Consider the following 17,598-nt stretch of genomic DNA (forward strand, 5'->3'; position numbering starts at 1 on the left):
GGGGCGGGCACCTCGCCTGGGCCCCGGCCCCGCCCCGGCTCGCGGGGGCTGTTGAGGGAGCGGGGCGGTGGCGGTTGGAGCGAGCGGCGCGAGCGGCGGGGTGAGGGGGTCCCCGGCCGGCGGGAGGGCGGCTCTCGGTGCTGGGGGGCGGGAGGCGGCTGCGGCGGCGGCAGGGAGGTGCCGGGGCAGGGGCAGGGCCCGCGGGCAGCGGAGGCGGCCGCGCTTGGTCATCCCCGGTGACAGCTTGCGTGGCTGGAGAGCCCGGGAGAGCCGCGGGGACAGGCGAGGGCGGCGAAGGGCCGGGCGGGGGCGCGCGGCGGCGAAGCGCCTCTCCCTCAGCGCTTCTCCAGCAGCAGCCCCCGCCCCGCCTGGCTGCAGGCAGCTTCCCGCCGCCGGGCTCAGCCGGAAACCTCCACCTTCCGCGGGGAAACGTGGGTGGTGGTTTGTTTTGTGTTTTTGTGGTTTTTTTTTTCTTTTTGTGGGTGGTTTTGTTTGTTTTGGTTTGTTTTGATTTGGGTTTTTTTTGTTCCCCCCCCCCCCGCGAGGCTGGGTCCCTGTGTTCCCGGCAGTGCAAGGCCAGGGAACCCCCTTCCCCTCACCGCCTCCAGACGCTCGGTGCGCCCAGACGGGTTTTTCTGATGCATTCCTTCCTTTAGTCTGGGCTACAAAGCCAAGAAGGTTTTACACTTACATTGCCGTGGCCTTGTGCTTCGCGTTTGAACAACACAGTCTGTCAGATCAAGACTAAGGACAACGTCCGCAGAGAGATAACTGCAAAAGTCACGGACAGGACGTGCTCCAAACCAATGTCAACTCTCAGAAAATGTGTGCATTTCAGAGGTTTTTCCTTTCAGGCTGCAGGAGTAGATAGTAGGGCATCAATCTGAAATTAAGTCTGCAACATATAGTTTCATTTGGGATCCCAAAGTGACAGATGCTATATGCTCATTTGCATTAAATAAATAAGATGCACGCAACAAGGGAGGACAGACCCTGCATGTCTCCGTGCCTGGCTTCCAGCATGCCTGGCATAGTTACCAGGTGTCACTGGCAGTGTGTCAATGGGTTCACATAGCATGTGCTGACAGTTAGGGCTGCTCACAGTAGACATACCTCGGAAGGGTTTTGTGTCCTACTTTGCATTGTTTTCAGGCCAAACAGGCCACACTGGATTGTTGTCCAGCTTCCAGGTTTTGCCCCACTTTTGAGAATGATGCAGGAGCTACACCTGCAGAAGAGATTACTGCGTAGCTGTATTCTTCCTCTTTGTGTCTGCTCAGCACGGAGGAAGGTACGCCCCATAGTTTTTCAAGAATTAGATCTTGAGATAGCCTGCCTTTTTGAGTTAATTTGGGAAAATGGGGCAAGTTTCTGTCCTTTCTAACAGCACATAATTTATTACGGCACACTGCTTCTTTGAAACTTACCTCTACACAAATGTGCACTGGTGTAATCAAAATACTACAAATTATTGTGTGGACTTCTTTTTCCAAATTAGAAATAGTTTGTTGTTCAATTTAAATGTATTCCTAATCAATTTTAGATCTACTAAAGTAGTCCTGGTTGGAGCAAACATAAAAGTGTGCATGTGGATTTTTGCACCAGTCTTATTTACACTGATTTAAAAAAAAATAATCATACCTCAGATGCTTTCTGTTTAATGTAGGCAATATGAAAAGGAATCATGATCCTTTTCAGATTACAGATAGAGTTATCACGGCTTCATGGCTTGAACCAAAGGACTGTCTTCTGAGAATTATCACTCCTGAATAGTTATTTTGCAGTTCTGCCATAGGAAAGTAATAATTGTGCACTTGACAGAACAGGCTCATTCTTGATGGAAGCAAAAGTTTACCTGACTTTTCTTTTTCTTTCTCCAGAAGTTTAAAAGGAAGTTTATCCAAGGAAATGCCTATTTTCTGTATTCACCAGTGCAAAGAAGGATTTTTCCACAGTGAATAATAATCTACTTTTAAGAAGAGCTTTTGCATTACAGTGTCTTCCTTTATCTACCTCTGTTCCAGTTTCCCTTTTCAGAAAGTTGGTATCCTCATTGCCCGTTATCTATGTACTACTCTGATCTTACTGACTTATTATGGAAAACTTACAGATATTATCATTTATTTTCATGTCTTGGGCTCTTTCGGGACGTCTTTCCAGAGTCTGTATAAGTGCTTTTAGGAGAAATGTACCATTTTGTTGTCTGTTATTACTACAGGATTTATGTTCAACTGTGTGTCAAAAGCTTAAACTGTCCCTGAGCATAAGTGTGACTTTTCAAGGTAGGCTTTGCTCCTGGCATTCTCCAGGTTTGCAGTTCATCCACACAAAAGGAACGCTATATATTTTCCCTGGCACACACAATTGTTATGTATCATCACTCATTTTGTTTTATAGCTCGCCAAAGTGTGCCATGTGATTTAGACAAAAATTAGAAAGCTATGGCCTGACCTTGGCCTGAAGTATGAGCCTGCTACAAAATGTGAAATAAAATAAGTGTTGCTGGCTTTGTAACAAAAGTCTGTCTTTTGTGGCTGCACTGGCATTTGACAGTAGGAAAACAAGTAGGTAGGAATCAAAATGGTAGCCTTTCTGCCTCAGCAGAACCTGTAAAGAGCAGGTTCATCATCTGATCTGAATTCCCACTCTCTTCATTTGTATCAGTAACATAGGTCTGAATTATTATTTAGAGTTATCTATAAACGGATAAGTTATAAATGTTAATCTTACTTGCTTTTTAAAATGATTGATTAAACTGCATTAAACGATCTATGGATGTTCTTACTCAGCTTTTTAGTAGCCTTATTTCAAATTAACTAAATTCTCTTTGAAAGTGAAATGCCGGCTTAAGCCTATTGATTGTTATGGTTAAAATGAAATAATTGTTGCAGAAAGCACTCCATCTCAAAGAAAGGGGTATATTCTTCACAGTTGGTTTGTTAAGACCTTTATATTTTTAAGTTTTGGGAATTTTTTTTCTAATTCTATGTCTAGGAAAAGTAACTGTTCTGTGTTTCTTTTTGAAAGCAACCTAAGTTTTCTAAAGCAAACTATATTTGTGTTGCAGGATAAGACCAGGAATTGCCTGGATGGTGGAACAATCAAATACTCCGTGTATTGCTCTGCTGCTGGAGGTTGTACTCTCTTGTCTGACTTTTTTTTTTCTTTTCATTCTGAAGACAAATGGCTGCTTCCTAGAGATACATTAATGCACTTTGTTTTCTGTGTTTTGTTGATTTGATTTTCTGAAGGGACTTATCTTTAATTGGTCACGGAAGTCAAAACTTTTCATAAGCATGAATGAAATTTCAGGACAAGGTTCCTATTGGTGAAATCTCTTGAATTTTGGGTATTCCAGTAGAATGGAAGAAGAAATTATGTCTCTTCTATGTTTGTTATGTCAGCACACATTTCTACAAGAAGCACAAATTTCTACAACACCAAAGGGCACTTAGAGCTAAAATGCACAATCTCCAAATAATGTTCCTACTTTTTAACTGTCTCAGTTTGAGTTGACTGTTTTCACACTGTACACCATGGCAGAGGCTGGAGTTTGGACTTCTATATTGCTTCCATTTCTATCCAATTTTGATTTTTTTTAAATAGTTCTCTATATATTTTTGAGTCAACTTGAGCCCAACCACTGTTTAAATGAAAGCCTGTTTGCCTCTTCACTGCTGTCATGAGCCTGTACAGAGAAGTTGTATTTCCTTTAATAAAGAGTCTGTCTTTTCTGTAAGAGCAGAAGATTCACTTAGTAACACTTTCTGGTCAAAAGCCTTAGTGGGGGAAGGGTTATTTTGTTGTCCATAGTTTTCCAACCCTTTTTTCCTGCTGGAAATTGCCCATAAAATGAGACCTGTCATCTCATTCTCAAGAATTTATTGGTATTTTAGTCTCATTGAATGTCCATGGCACATAACAGGATCCTTTTGCTGTGAATTGTCAATAAAATAAGTCACCTGGTTTTGAAACTTTAATCTAAATAGATTGGGCAAAACAAAGATGGGGAGCGGGAAGGGATTTAGGTTGGGTACATCTCAACCTGAGACAGAGGTCTACTTCCAAAGGACTGTGTCCGTTCGTTGTACTGTCATCATTGGATAGGTGTGGAAGGTAGATGGAATAGATAACCTTGTCTTTCTGCCAAAACTGAAGAGGGTCTTTGATGACTAGCTTAGACCAGATGCTTCAGTATTAGGTGATTAAAGGTGACTCTTGCTTGGTGAAGATTACTCCAAGGAGTCATAGCAGGGCTAAAACTAAACCTCCATCTCCTGATTCGGATTCAGTGTCAACATTTCAAATCCATCCTATCTCTAAACATGTTCACCTATTCCACCTTCCCTATTCTTTAGTGTAAGTAGATATAAGTATACACGTACTTTGTATACTATATATATACATACACTTTCTGTATATACTTGTATACAAGCTACTGTTGCTATTCCACTCCTAGGACTGTTCTGCCCATTTCTGTCATGGTTTTCTAACATATAAGCACTGGGCCGGAATGGAAGAAACTGATTTTCATTCGTGACCCAAACTAATATTTGAACTTGCATTTTTCAGGGGTGAAAGGCTAATTCCATAATCCCGCATAATGCTTTGACTAATCCTTTTAAGATGGAAAACAGAGCCAGAAGAAAATAATTGGTTTATATTGTTAAAGGGAGCTACCAAAATCCCTTGTTCATGTCGCATTCAGGCGCTGTTATCTCTGTCCTTCAGCTTGTTTTTGCAAGCAGCTGCTAGTTTTGTCACAGCCAGATGGGCTGGGAAGAGCGCGTTGCACTGGCCATCAGGAGGTTCTGAAGTCCTAGTGGTGACTGTCCCACGGGTTTGCCATAGCGCTGGGGCTGACTAACTTCATTTCTTTATCTCTTTTGTCACATTAAAATGAGGCTAAGGAAACTGTTATGTAATTCTTGGGGGGGAATTGGGAGTTAATTACTTAATAATTTAAAAGATATTTAATTTTGCTATGCAGCTTATTGTCTTTTGTTTGAGTTAATGCAAATCTGCCATGGATGGCCTAAGCTGCATAAAAACCAGGCTGTAGTTCTCTGCCAATATCAGCAGTAACAGATGGTCTACTTGCCAGGGCTGACCATGAGTTCAATATGAGCTGAAATTTGAAACCAAGGAATAATTGGGTTTGGTGAATCAAACAAATTAAATAAATAAATAAATTCACAAATTGAATACAACCTTTTTATAAAGGGATCAAGTTTCATTCTTCACCACCAGTTTCCACCAGTGTTGTCCCAAAGACAGTATGAACTGTGCTGTCTTGAGCTCTTGTCACAGTGTCAAGGTATCAGCTGAGGTATGAGATATCACCTGAGATCAGTCAGGTGGCTGACACAGTATGCACAAGACCCGGAGTTACAACTGCCTTTTTCTCAAAGGAGTGGAAGTCTGGCTCTTTCTCTTCCAGCCAGCTCCTGATTTTCACAAAACCTCTAGAAGTATAATAACCTCAAAGCTTGAGGCCGTGACTCAAATCTCGTGGAATTTAGCAAAAGTTGCAAAATTGTTGGGAGGGGGAAACAAAAGGACAGATGTATTAATAGAAGGCCTGATCATCTTAAGTCCCATTTCCATAGGAAGTTTAGGTTACAGCGTTCCTGTACTTAGGGCACTTCCATCTAGACTACTTGGTGCTGTATCCACTTGGTTTTTGTATGCCAGGAAAATAAGGACTGGGACTGGAGCTGGAACATGATGGACTCATGGGAATAAAAAGCAAGTCAGACTTGGTGATCGCTTGATTAGAATAGGTGATTTTCGGACAACCACCATCACACCGACCAAATAATGTGCTTAGCTGGATTTCGTTTTCTGCTGTTACCTATGATTCAGAGGCAACAGTCTGGCCCTTTCACTCTGGCAACTAACAAGAGTACCAGTGAGTCAACAGTGGTTGGTGGTGTGGTGCCATTCAGTTGCAATGTAAGACGGATGGATCATGTCTCTCAGGATTGGGAGACAGAACAATAGATCGTTGTGTAAATTGGAACTTATTGTCTGGATTCATTGCCTTGCCTGAATAACAAAAGCTGACCCACTGAAGTATCTGCCACCCCAGGTATAGCTGCTGTTTGGGGGTAATGCATTTAGAGCCATGTATCTCTCTTCAGTGACAGTCAACATAAAGTCTAAACACCACTTCAGTTACTGTAATAGTGTTTCAGAGAGAAACATTATTGTAGTACCTGAAGTGGTGTAGTGCTCTCATGATGGTCTTCATTCCAGGTGAGTTTTATCTATTAAAGTCTTTGAGGTAAACTGTGGTTTTATGGGTATTAAATCATTCACTGCTCTAGAGTCTTCTACTTAATGTTAAAATTAAATATGTAGTTTAGGATTTTAGTGTGTCAGTTTCAGAAAGGGTTCAAAAGAATCTCCAATTACTTTTTCATCTAGAGTGCAGTAATAATCATGCTTTTCTTCTGGCAGTCTCCTAGCACAAAGGACAAAATCATATTAGAGGACAAAGTCATATTTATGGTAAATGTTAACTATTCATGCATTGACTGGAATTCATTAACTGGACAAAATGCCTGGAGGTATATTTGTGGAAGTGGTTCAGAATTGTTTTTTCACTCAGTATGATTATCAACTCAAACAATAAGAAATGAAATACTGGCAGACTTGGTATTGCTTACATGCAGGATATGACTGAAAGCAGAACATCAAATGAAGAATTCAGGAAGCAATTTGGAACATGCTGTGGCACTATGTTTAAAACTAACAAAAAGGGAAAACGTCAGTGTGTAGCTTTATGAAGTGAAGCTTGGCTGGAAGTAGGTGAGGGCTGCATGGGTTACAGGGCAATGGTACGGGACATGGATGAAAATTAGGAAAGGAAGAGATGACAAAACTGGCCTTTTTTTCTAGTTTTGAATTTTAATTAGTACATTACTGAAAACAGGATACTTGAGAAATGCACTAATATGAAGGAGTTAATAGGTTTAGAGTATCATAAGGGTATAGGCAATTAGAACCGTTAGACATTTAAGGTTTCACAGAAGGGAATAAAACCAAAAACAATTCCAATTTTAAAAGTTAAGGTCTTTAAAGTAGCATATAAACAGGAATAGAATATAAATAGTCTTTTTCAGTCAAGGATCTTAGAGGGGCCACATTCAAAAAACCAGTAGGCCACTGAGATATGCAAATTGACAATAAGCGATTATTTTGGCAGGAGAAGCCTAATAGTCATTTCCCCCATTGCTGGCGTGGTCTAAACTTGATTCACTTGTGGAACAAGTCTGTGCATTACAGATAATAAGTGGTCATCCAAAACTGTCATAGGGTAACACAAAAAGGGTTGAATTCAGATTTTATCAACCTTAATTTTGCTATTTGTCTGACACTTTCTTCACTTGCAACCTTAAGCTGCAATTTTCTGGAATTTTTTATATCTGTCATTCACGATTTATTGACCTTCGTGTGGGTTGCCACTGATAGTGAACGTTATATATTTAAATCTTCTCTACAGCTCTCTTCCCTTCCAATTAATGAGATAATGACTAGTCACAATTGTCATTCTCTTTGTTTTCATCAGCATTAAATCCGTTTGAGGCTATTGAGTTTCATGTCTGCTTGTTTTCAGCAGAAGACTGGAGGTGCGAGATGCTCAGGAATCTGGGTTTCATTCTAGAGTTGGGAAAGGATTTGTTTTTATGGTTCTGACCTTTCAACCTATTTCTCCCGTAGTTGTTCCCTTCTGCTCTATCTTACCCTGTTCCTCCGTATCTGCTCCCTTCTGCTGTATCATGCCTTGTTCCTACTCCAATCTCTTTTCTTCCCCCTCCTTACATTGTTCCTATTTGCTTTCTCAGACAGTCCTTGTCTCCCCTTTGGGATCTCTCTCTGAGATCCCAGTACCTCCCTTTCCTCATGTGCAGGGAGTCTCCAAGCCTAGCAAAGCCCAGTTGTCCTTTCACTACCATGAAAGTTTTGTCTTACCCTTTTCCCTACTTACACGGCTTCCCAATCTCACCACCCTTTTCCTGCAGTTCAATATCAATGTCTTTCATTTTCTTTCTCCCTTGCTGCTGATCCCTCTTTCTCTCCCCAGGTACCTGTACCTCAAAGTATCTTGTTGTACTGCTTCATTCATTTTTCATTTATGAAACTCTGGCCTAGGCTTCTAGAGCAGGCTGGCCCTTCGTCGTGGTTTAACCCCAGCTGGCAACTAAGCACCACACAGCCGCTCGTTCACTCCCCCCTGCAGTGGGATGGGGGAGAGAATCGGAAGAGTAAAAGTGAGAACACTTATGGGTTGAGATAAGAACAGTTTAATAATTGAAATAAAATAGAACAATAATAATAATAATAATAATAATAATAATAATAATAATAATAATAATAATAATAATAATAATAATGTTATGAAAAGGAAGATAACAAAAAGAGAGAGAAATAAAACCCAAGAAAGACAAGTGATGCAAATGAAAAACAATTGCTCATCACCAACCGACCGATGCACAGTCTGTCACTGAGCATCGGGCCCCTGACCAGCTTTCCCCTAGTTTATATACTGAGCATGGCATCATATGGTATGGAATATCCCATTGGCCAGTTTGGGTCAGCTGTCCTGGCTGTGCCCCCTCCCAGCTTCTTGTGTATCTCCAGCCTTCTCAGTCGGTAGAGCATGAGGAGCAGAAAAGGCCTTGACTCTGTGTAAGCACTGCTCAGCAATAACAAAAACATCTCTATATTATCAACACTGCTTTCAGCACAAATGCAAAACAGAGCCCCATACAAGCTACTATGAACAAAATTAACTCTAGCCCAGCCAAAACCAGCACACTCGTGTACTTAATCTTGCCTGGCAGATTGTCCTAACCTACCTTTTACGTTCACTATGTCCTGCTTATGACTTGCATTGGATTGATTTTTGTCCTCTCCACACTAAGTGAAGAAAACCTCCTCTGTGCCTTAAGAGTGTTAGCATGGTTGGAGGCCAATGACCACATAGGAGTCTTTTTGCTCTCGTTTCCAGTCATAAACCCAGTCCAGTCGCTCTCAGGACAGCCATTTCAGGGGAGACCTTTGGAAGAGCCTGTAGCCTTCTATTGAACCATGAACAGTCAGGTCAGTGTGAGTGGTAAGGAGGGGATGAAACACACTCAACCACTCTGTTGAGGTGGCATTTGCAATAGTCACAGAGGGGAGAGAGCAGAATCTCTGCAAGTTTTGGGGGATTCACATTTTAGTCAACATTAGAGCTTGAGAAAAGCTCATACATATTCAAGGAGAATAGGAGCTACAGAGAAGGTTGTCCTGTAACTTTGGGGATAGCATGAAAATAGCCTAATATTTGGGTCTGAGCAGCTCAGTTTCATAGGATGCGTCAGCAGCTCTTTATGGTGTAAGGACATGGTGGAGTTCAGTTAATGGATGTCTTCTTGAGGGTCTATAGCAGAAGGGTAGGTAAGCCTTGAGTTCACCTATTGCATCTTCTGGGAAGAGGAGGTAGAAAGTGAATAGCAGCTCCAGGACATTCTCTCCCAAGCAATATTTCCCTATCCATAGTGTCTGTGATCTGCAGGCTTATATCCATATGTGTTTTTATGTCTGCCTGCTCTGTCATCTTAAAGCTCTTTTTTTTTTTTTTGCCACCCTTTGGAACAAACTGGACCTCTTTTTTCAGCCAGTTTTTTAGTAACTATGATTACCCTTTCTTGGCTTTACAGCCCATCTGTCCCTATATTTGTAGTAGAGAGTTTCTCCATTCCTGAATTTCTGTCTCAATCTTTGAAGAAGCTTTCATAATTTCACAGGGATTTTCTTAATTTTCATATTCTTTGTCCTAAAGCTAGCCAGAGTTCAGGGATGGTAAACATCAAGCTTGTCATAGCCAATGCTGGTGCTGTAACTGTAAGAGTAACTACCAAGCCACCTTTGCTCCACAGCAGCTGATCATGGACCAAACATAAAAACTTTTCCATCTTGGGGTTTTCTTTTTTTCCCTTTTCCCCACCAGCATAATTTTAGAAAGCTGTTTTAAAGGCTTCCTCAGAGACCTTTGAAATGACAAGCACTTTCCTATCTTTTCGCCTGTGTTTGAATCGTGATGGCTCATGCTGTTATGTAAGTTTGCTGTTTCAGGCTTCCATTTATGATTGTGGAGGCTGCATTGTTTCAGAGGCCGTGGGACCAAGTAAGTGAAGCTGGAGGAGGGTAGCCTAATGGGTCTAGCAGAATGGCAGCATTTATACTGCTTTGTGCAGTCCTAATCAAAACTGTGTTCTGAAACACGACAAAGCAGTGAAGAAAAAATCTAATTGGAGAGGATAAGATATACTGTAAGATATCTCTTATTCACCAAAATAGGTGAATTCCAGTCTTCTATAAGACTGGAAAGGCTTCAAAAGAAAGGAAAAAGTGGTCCTGCACTGCTGTGTCATAGGACTTTCCTGGTTTTGTAACTCCTGCAGAAATACTGGAAGTTCACTACACCATTACGGCTATGTTGCAATGTGGTTTTGGCACTTAGGGAGTAATAGTGCCTATGACCCTTAACCTGCACTTTGCTGGTGCTACTTGTACTATCTCGTGTCAGTAAATTTAAAGCTGAATTGTTAAGAGCTTTACTTGTTTGGAAGAAAATCAATTGTTAGACTGAAATAAAGTATGTGTGTCTAAAATTTATGTTTGCAGCAGCAAAGCCTTTCTGAAATTCATGTTTATATAAAACAAAGGTTTTACTGAAACAAAGATCCCACTAATAGTTTTTAATATTAAGACCCTAAACCATTGTACGTGAGGTCAGTCTTGATCACGATTGAGGCAGAAAGCTGTAATCCTCCGAAGTGTAATGCCTGCCTTGCCCTGCTGTTTGCTGTCTCCCTTCTGTAGAGACTGTTCAGAAAATTCCATCTTGTTCCATAGTCATTCATTGATGCAGAGCTCTAATCTCAGAAGAAATATCATTATATATTCCTAAAATTACCTGATCAGCTCCTTGATAAAAATTTAAGTTTTTCCACCAAATTGCTACCGATTGCATATTCTACACATATGTAGTGTTTTGATGTCTCCATAGTTGGGAAACCTCTGGTTTCTACCCTATGCTACTTTTTGCTTATCCCAGGTCCGTCAGTTTATTCACAGTTGTTTTAAAATGTCTTGGCTGTAGCACTACACAAACATGCAGTCTTTTAAAATACAACTGATACATCTCTGTATCTAACTGATTTACCTTTTCTTTTCAACACTCAAAATAGTAAGTTCCATAAATAGACAAAATCATATCCATGTGCATTTTTATATTACATACACACCTTTATGAGTTGGTGATCTATTAATCATATTAACTATTAAGAAAATAAGATATATCCATCATCACTGAGAGAAACAGGGTTTCTTCTGTTTGGAGATAGAGATACCTTTGATTTGGATGCAATTTTCCCAGTTACTTTCGCTTGTTCATGTTTTTCTCTTTTTTTATCTTCAGATAGGGCAATTGACCTGTAAAAGTATTATATCTATCCCTTTTCAGACATGATAATAAAATGAAATTAAAATAAAGTGAAACAAAGTCAAGCAACTTAATAATATTCATAGAGTTGGAATGGATTACTTTTCTGTTCTACCTCTGGAAGATAAAACAGAAAGGATCATTATTATTAGTTATCTGAGTTACTCCAGCTTAACTATCTCCCTCCATAGGATTTTCCAATGATGTTAAAGGCCTGATTAACTGCATTTTTGCTTTTTTATTTCATACAATTCATCAGCTAATATCCTCATACTATTGTTTATAAGTTCTCAATTCATGTTTATTATCCATTTATTATATATTATTTGTAACTGATAAGTTTGTTAGAGCTTACATTAGCAGTTCTTATTTATGCATAGATTTCTACCATCTTTCCTTTTTTTTTTAGTTGGTTTGGTTTGGTTTTTTTTCCATTTCCTTCTTTGTACTCTAAAAAAAATATTGGTTTTCAGATGTCACTTAAAATCATACATTATAGTGTTAACTTCAGTTTTTAACGGTTAGGTCTCTCTGAGTTCAATAAAATACCTGATACCTCTCTCTCCCTCTCTGCCTTCATAGGGTCACACCTAATCCACCATTCTTTCAACAGTTAGCTATTTACATCCTAGTAGCACTTTGTTGGTGTTTGTTTTCAAACTTGTCCTTTTTCTTTCTTTTTTTCTCCTGATTTTGTAGCCAGGAAACCCCCCTGCTATGTTTCTTTCATGCACATACTCGCATGCTTCACTGAATTTAGCAATACTATCTATGAGCTTCAACTGCTTGTTTTCATGTTAATTGTATTGCTTTTTTTTTTGGCTTGTTCTGCAGTTTTAAATGTTTTACCTCTTCTACCAGTTAGATATTCTTTTGTATATGGTTCTCTTTTTCTTCCAAAACTTTTCAGAATGCATGTTAGAGGAGCCTCAAAGCTGATGCTGCCTTTTCTCTTCTTGTTTTCTAATTCTGGGGTTCATAACATATTTGGGTCTCCTATTTATATGATGCTTCACTCTTATCCCTCTTTCTGAGGTCCGATTGCTGCAGATCATTGTTAGCAAATGTTAAAGCCCTGACTCATTCCTGTGTTTATTAACCTTTTGAGCCTTTTGTTCGTCTCTCAAAATTTTCCTTGCTTGTTGGAACCTCTGTGCTAATTCAACCGAAGAAATGGTTACCAGTCTGATTCAGCAGCTGCTGCTGCTCACATGAAGTTCCCGTACCACTATCCCAATGGTTGTCTCTCATTTAACCTCTCATCACTCCATAGAGGTATCCCTGTTTAAGACCACTGTCATTTTTGTTACTGCTTTAATCTGTCTGGGACTTCAGTTCCTTGTGATAGCAATTTGCTTTTACAGCTCTAGCCCTTTTACTACAGTCTTGATGATTAATAGAGCTATTGGTTTTCTCTGCATGGCCGTCTATATTGCACCACTGGTTCTGCAATAGTGCATAGTGTGGTGAGTAACTGTTCTTATCCAGATTCCCCAGCACAATTATTATTATCAGTCCCTAGTCTGGATGGGTCTGGATCTCTGTCTCTCCCCATCCTAGTGTTCCGGGTCTCCCAAAGAGCTGTAACAAACCCGCTACGACTTTGAAACTGTGCTTACAGGGCCACCGTGTGTTTCTCTCATCCTTTGTGGTCAGCCCCTGCAGGAGGATGGCAGGGAACAGCCTGGCTGATTCTAATGGAATATTCAAATTCTCTTTTGTATGCTCCTTCTCTAAAAAAAACCCAAACAACCCTTTAGCGCTTCATTCAGTTCTTGCATTTACTTCATCAGAGTAGCTTTCTTGATTGCATTGGGCACAGCCTGCTCCTGGTATTCAAGCTTTCTTTGTTATATTGATGGATGTGCTGGTACCTGGCAGTTTGTTTCCTGATCACTCCTTAGCTCCACCAGAAGGTGGGCCTTCTCCAGTTTGACCATGAGCCACGGGAGGGGGAGGGACAGGACTCCCAAGACTATCACTAGGAGGGAGAGGATACAGAGCCTACTTTTCTCTTTCCTTGCACTGATCTCCTCCAAGCAATACAGCAGAATGCAACTCAGATTGTTCCCATGCTTCTGAAGCATTTTCTATATACCTGGTCTTGCTGAGTACCTTCTTCCCCTGTGTTATTTCTTAGCACTGCCTTAGGGGTTACGCTATTCTGCCACTCCTTATTCTACCACCACACTTTCACCACTTACCCTGAGAAACAGTATTGAGGGGTCAAAGGTGTCAGTTCCTATAGCTTCTAAATTATTCCTCTCCCTAGATATTTTTCTTTAAGTTCCTATTATTTACTTTTGTCCATACCACTGCTGTGTCTCTTAACCAAGCTTTTAGTTTATTCCATACTGGCTTCCACAATTACAGACCCTAAAGTTGCAGACCCTTAGCCCTGGGGACAGGCCATCCACGACAGTTATTTTAAATGTGACCTAGTCATAACCTGGGGCTTGTCTGCCTTATTGTTCAGAAGACCTCAGATGAGCCTAACAACTTTTTCAACCCCACATTATCCCTCTGTGCCCTTATTTGGCTTATGCTCATCTAGGTAATACAATTATTTAATTTCTGATCTTCCATTTAAAGCTTGCATGGTGTAACAAATCCACTCAGCCTGCTAGCACTTCCCTCATTGGTTCCCAGATCCACCTTAAACTTATTTATCTGAGTTTTTTTTGCTTTCCTAAACCAGTTTTGCTGACCCACAAGGTTGCACTCCTTTAGCGATCAGTAATTGCCTACTGTGATTTATGTTTACAACCTGGGCCTTTGGTCCTGTCTTTCCTTCTTCTCTCTTTCTGCTCCCTCTCATTGAACATCCCAGGAGATTTACTTAGTCACCTTACACCAGTCGTATTTATAGGGCGAAGAAACAGCCTTCTATTTTGCACAGCCACATTCCCATCTAGGAATGCTAAATCTGGCACTTCCCAATTTGGCAAATTCTTCCTCATTTAAGCCTGTCTTTCTAAAATGGCTCCTCTGACCAGGGTCATTTGAGTGCACCTGAGCAGTTGCCACCAAGCACTTGGGGACTGGTGGCATCCTCACAATGAGGCTAATCACGTTCTAGTCAACAGCTACAGGAATGGTCTCAATCCTCGATGCAAGGAAGCATCTGCAACACTGAGGTGTACATAAGCTTCAGGCAGCCTTTCAGTCCTGCCTGCACATTGTCTCACAACCAGAAGAAGTAAATGCTGCTTTCTTGCACTGGTGCCCTCTCAAACACTTGGACTTTAGTTTTGCCTTGAAAAATACATCCCAAGAGAAATGGCCAGGCTGAGCGGCAGAAGGTGTGCAAAGAGGAGCTAGCATTTGATTTCACGGAAACGATGTAAATGTGAGCAAAGTGCCGCTTCTGTCTTTGGCAGGTTTCTGACCTGCTCCTTCCCTGTCGGTGAGGTCAGCAGTGGGCTGTCAGAGGGGATGTGTACGGGGGGAGAGATCGCCAAGTTTGGGGAGTGCAGCTGATTATAAATGGAATGCTTTCACATATTAATATTTATGCAGCATGCCCACAAATGGCAATGGAAGGTTAATTTTAGATTACTTTAAGTTGTATTTCAGTGGAATAGAAATCTGAAGAGGTGTTGTGAGACTTCAGTGGCACGACTGTTATGAAAAAGTGAGGGTTTTGTCTGATCAGTAGGCAAGGGAGTTTTATGATATTATATCTATAGGTTTTCATGAATGGCTGAAGGTACATGAATTCCTTCATCAGTTTCACAGCCTATTGCAGACAGATTTTAGTGAAACTGGTTGCTGTGTTATTAATTATTAAATGAGACCATGTTATCCCTAATGGTCTTGAACCATCACCAGAAATGGTATAACTTCGTTTTTGACCATGCTAATAATATTCTCACCTGTCTTGTGGCATGCTACAATTGCTCCAATGTTTTACTTTCTGACTACTCTCGAAGCAGCAAAACTTATTTTGGTAACATAATGGTAGGACATATACAGGTTGCAATACAGTTTTGATCTGTGTTCCTTTTTCAAATGCCATTATATCAAATCCATTAAGTGCTTACAATGGACAGGCTGAAAAAATGACTCTCTGTGCTACTTTTAGCTGGGATAAAGTTAATTTTCTTCATAGTAGCTAGTATGGGGCTATATTTTGGGTTTGTGCTGAAAACAGTGTTGATAACACAGGGATGTTTTCGTTACTGCTGAGCAGTGCTTACACACGGTCAAGGACTTTCCTGCTCCTCACCCCACCCCACCAGCGAGGAGGCTGGGGGTGCACAAGAGGCTGGGAGGGGACACAGCTGGGACAGCTGACCCCAACTGACCAAAGGGATATTCCATACCATATGATGTCATGCTCAGCAATAAAAGCTGGGGGAAGAAGGAGGAAGGCGGGGACGTTCGGAGTGATGGCGTTTGTCTTCCCAAGTAAGAGTTACACGTGATGGAGCCCTGCTTTCCTGGAGATGGCTGAACACCTGCCTGCCGATGGGAAGTAGGGAATGAATTCCTTGTTTTGCTTTGCTTGCGTGTGCAGCTTTTGCTTTCCCTATTAAACTGTCTTTATCTCAACCCACGAGTTTTCTCATTTTTACTCTTCCAGTTCTCTCCCCCATCCCACCGGGGGCAGTGAGCGAGCGGCTGCATGGGGCTTAGTTGCCGGCCGGGGTTAAACCACAACACTATCAGAGAAAAATAAAGAGGTGCCATATTTCTGTGTCTCAGTGACTCAGCAGCAGATCTGCTAAGCTGACAAAAATAAAACCTAATTTTTAGTCCTGTACACTCAATTTCAACTCTGATAGTCAACTGGGCTCTTGACTTCCCAATTATCACCATCACTAATAAAGAAAACTCTTTGAAATGAACACCACCATGCTGTGTTCCTTTAGTTACCTACAAAATTGCTCTGACAGCCTCCTATCTTCTCCAGGAAGATATTTCTGAATTGATTGTGAGACTGTGATTAGCAAGGACAAACCTTACCTTGATTTCCAGAACCCCTGTTGAATAAACAGGATTTGAAGTTAAAAAATCCCATAGTTTTTAAAATTTGGGACTAGGCAAATTGATATTAAAATCAGTGAAAAAGTACATACAGGACTGCAATCCTGTAATAAAATTGCAGATTTCTGTAATACTTCAGTTGGTTCAGCACCAATTCTAATCCAGAAAGGAAGTATTTAAGTTTGACTGTGTGACTGAATACCTTGACAACAGGCAAGTGGCAATCTTGGTAGTGATCTGAATCCCTCAGAGCAGAGACATGAGCTCCAATGAGCAATCCCTTCATTAGGCTGTTTAATGCTAAACTCCAAATCACATATCCTGGATTTCTCTCTCATATATATTTTAATAAGCTAAAAGGATGATTTGTTTTAAATAAGCTAATTACCTTTAGGCAAGGGATCAGTATTGTTAATGGCAGAATTCATGCAATTCCTCTACTTAATCAGACCCATTTTCACAGACCGATGCACCTACATGTAGTATGTTTAATAAGACACATTCCCCATCTACTAGCTGCAGAGATTAGACAGTAGCTGGATCAGAAGAAAAATGTTTTTCAATTCTTCTTTCTTCAGAAGCTTCTCTTCCTTTCCACAAAATGGTTAGGAGGCTGGACTCTGAAAGGCAATGATTTTTTTTTATTAAAGAAAAAAACGTTTGGAAAGGGTACTACAGGGTGGTAGTTTGCTACTGCTTGTGGATTCTTCTCTGGTTTTCATTTTTTGAACGTACAGCACAAAGATCACAAGGGTCTTGTAGGGCTTGTGTTGAATTCTCTTTGTGAACAGGCAAATAGCTCCCTTTGCTCTGAGCTCTCTTATTCTAATCTGCTAACCTGCATGTAGTCGTGATTCAGAAGGAATTGTTCTAACAGGGCATTCTCAAAACCTGGAATAATTTTTATTAAGTCATTAAGCATCACAAGCAGCACTTTTTCAAGATTTTATAATTTTTTCCTTATCTAATCAAAAAGAGAAAAAGGAAGAAGCTTTTAGTCAACCATAAGTTTAAGTGCATCATTACCAAACTTACCGGACGGGTTAAGCTTTTTGAAGATGGTGTACAGATTCCATTAGAGTGACTGTGAGAATATCCTACAGTGGTGGTTG

This window comes from Calonectris borealis, chromosome 1 (assembly GCF_964195595.1).
Source record: "Calonectris borealis chromosome 1, bCalBor7.hap1.2, whole genome shotgun sequence".
NCBI lineage: Eukaryota > Metazoa > Chordata > Aves > Procellariiformes > Procellariidae > Calonectris > Calonectris borealis.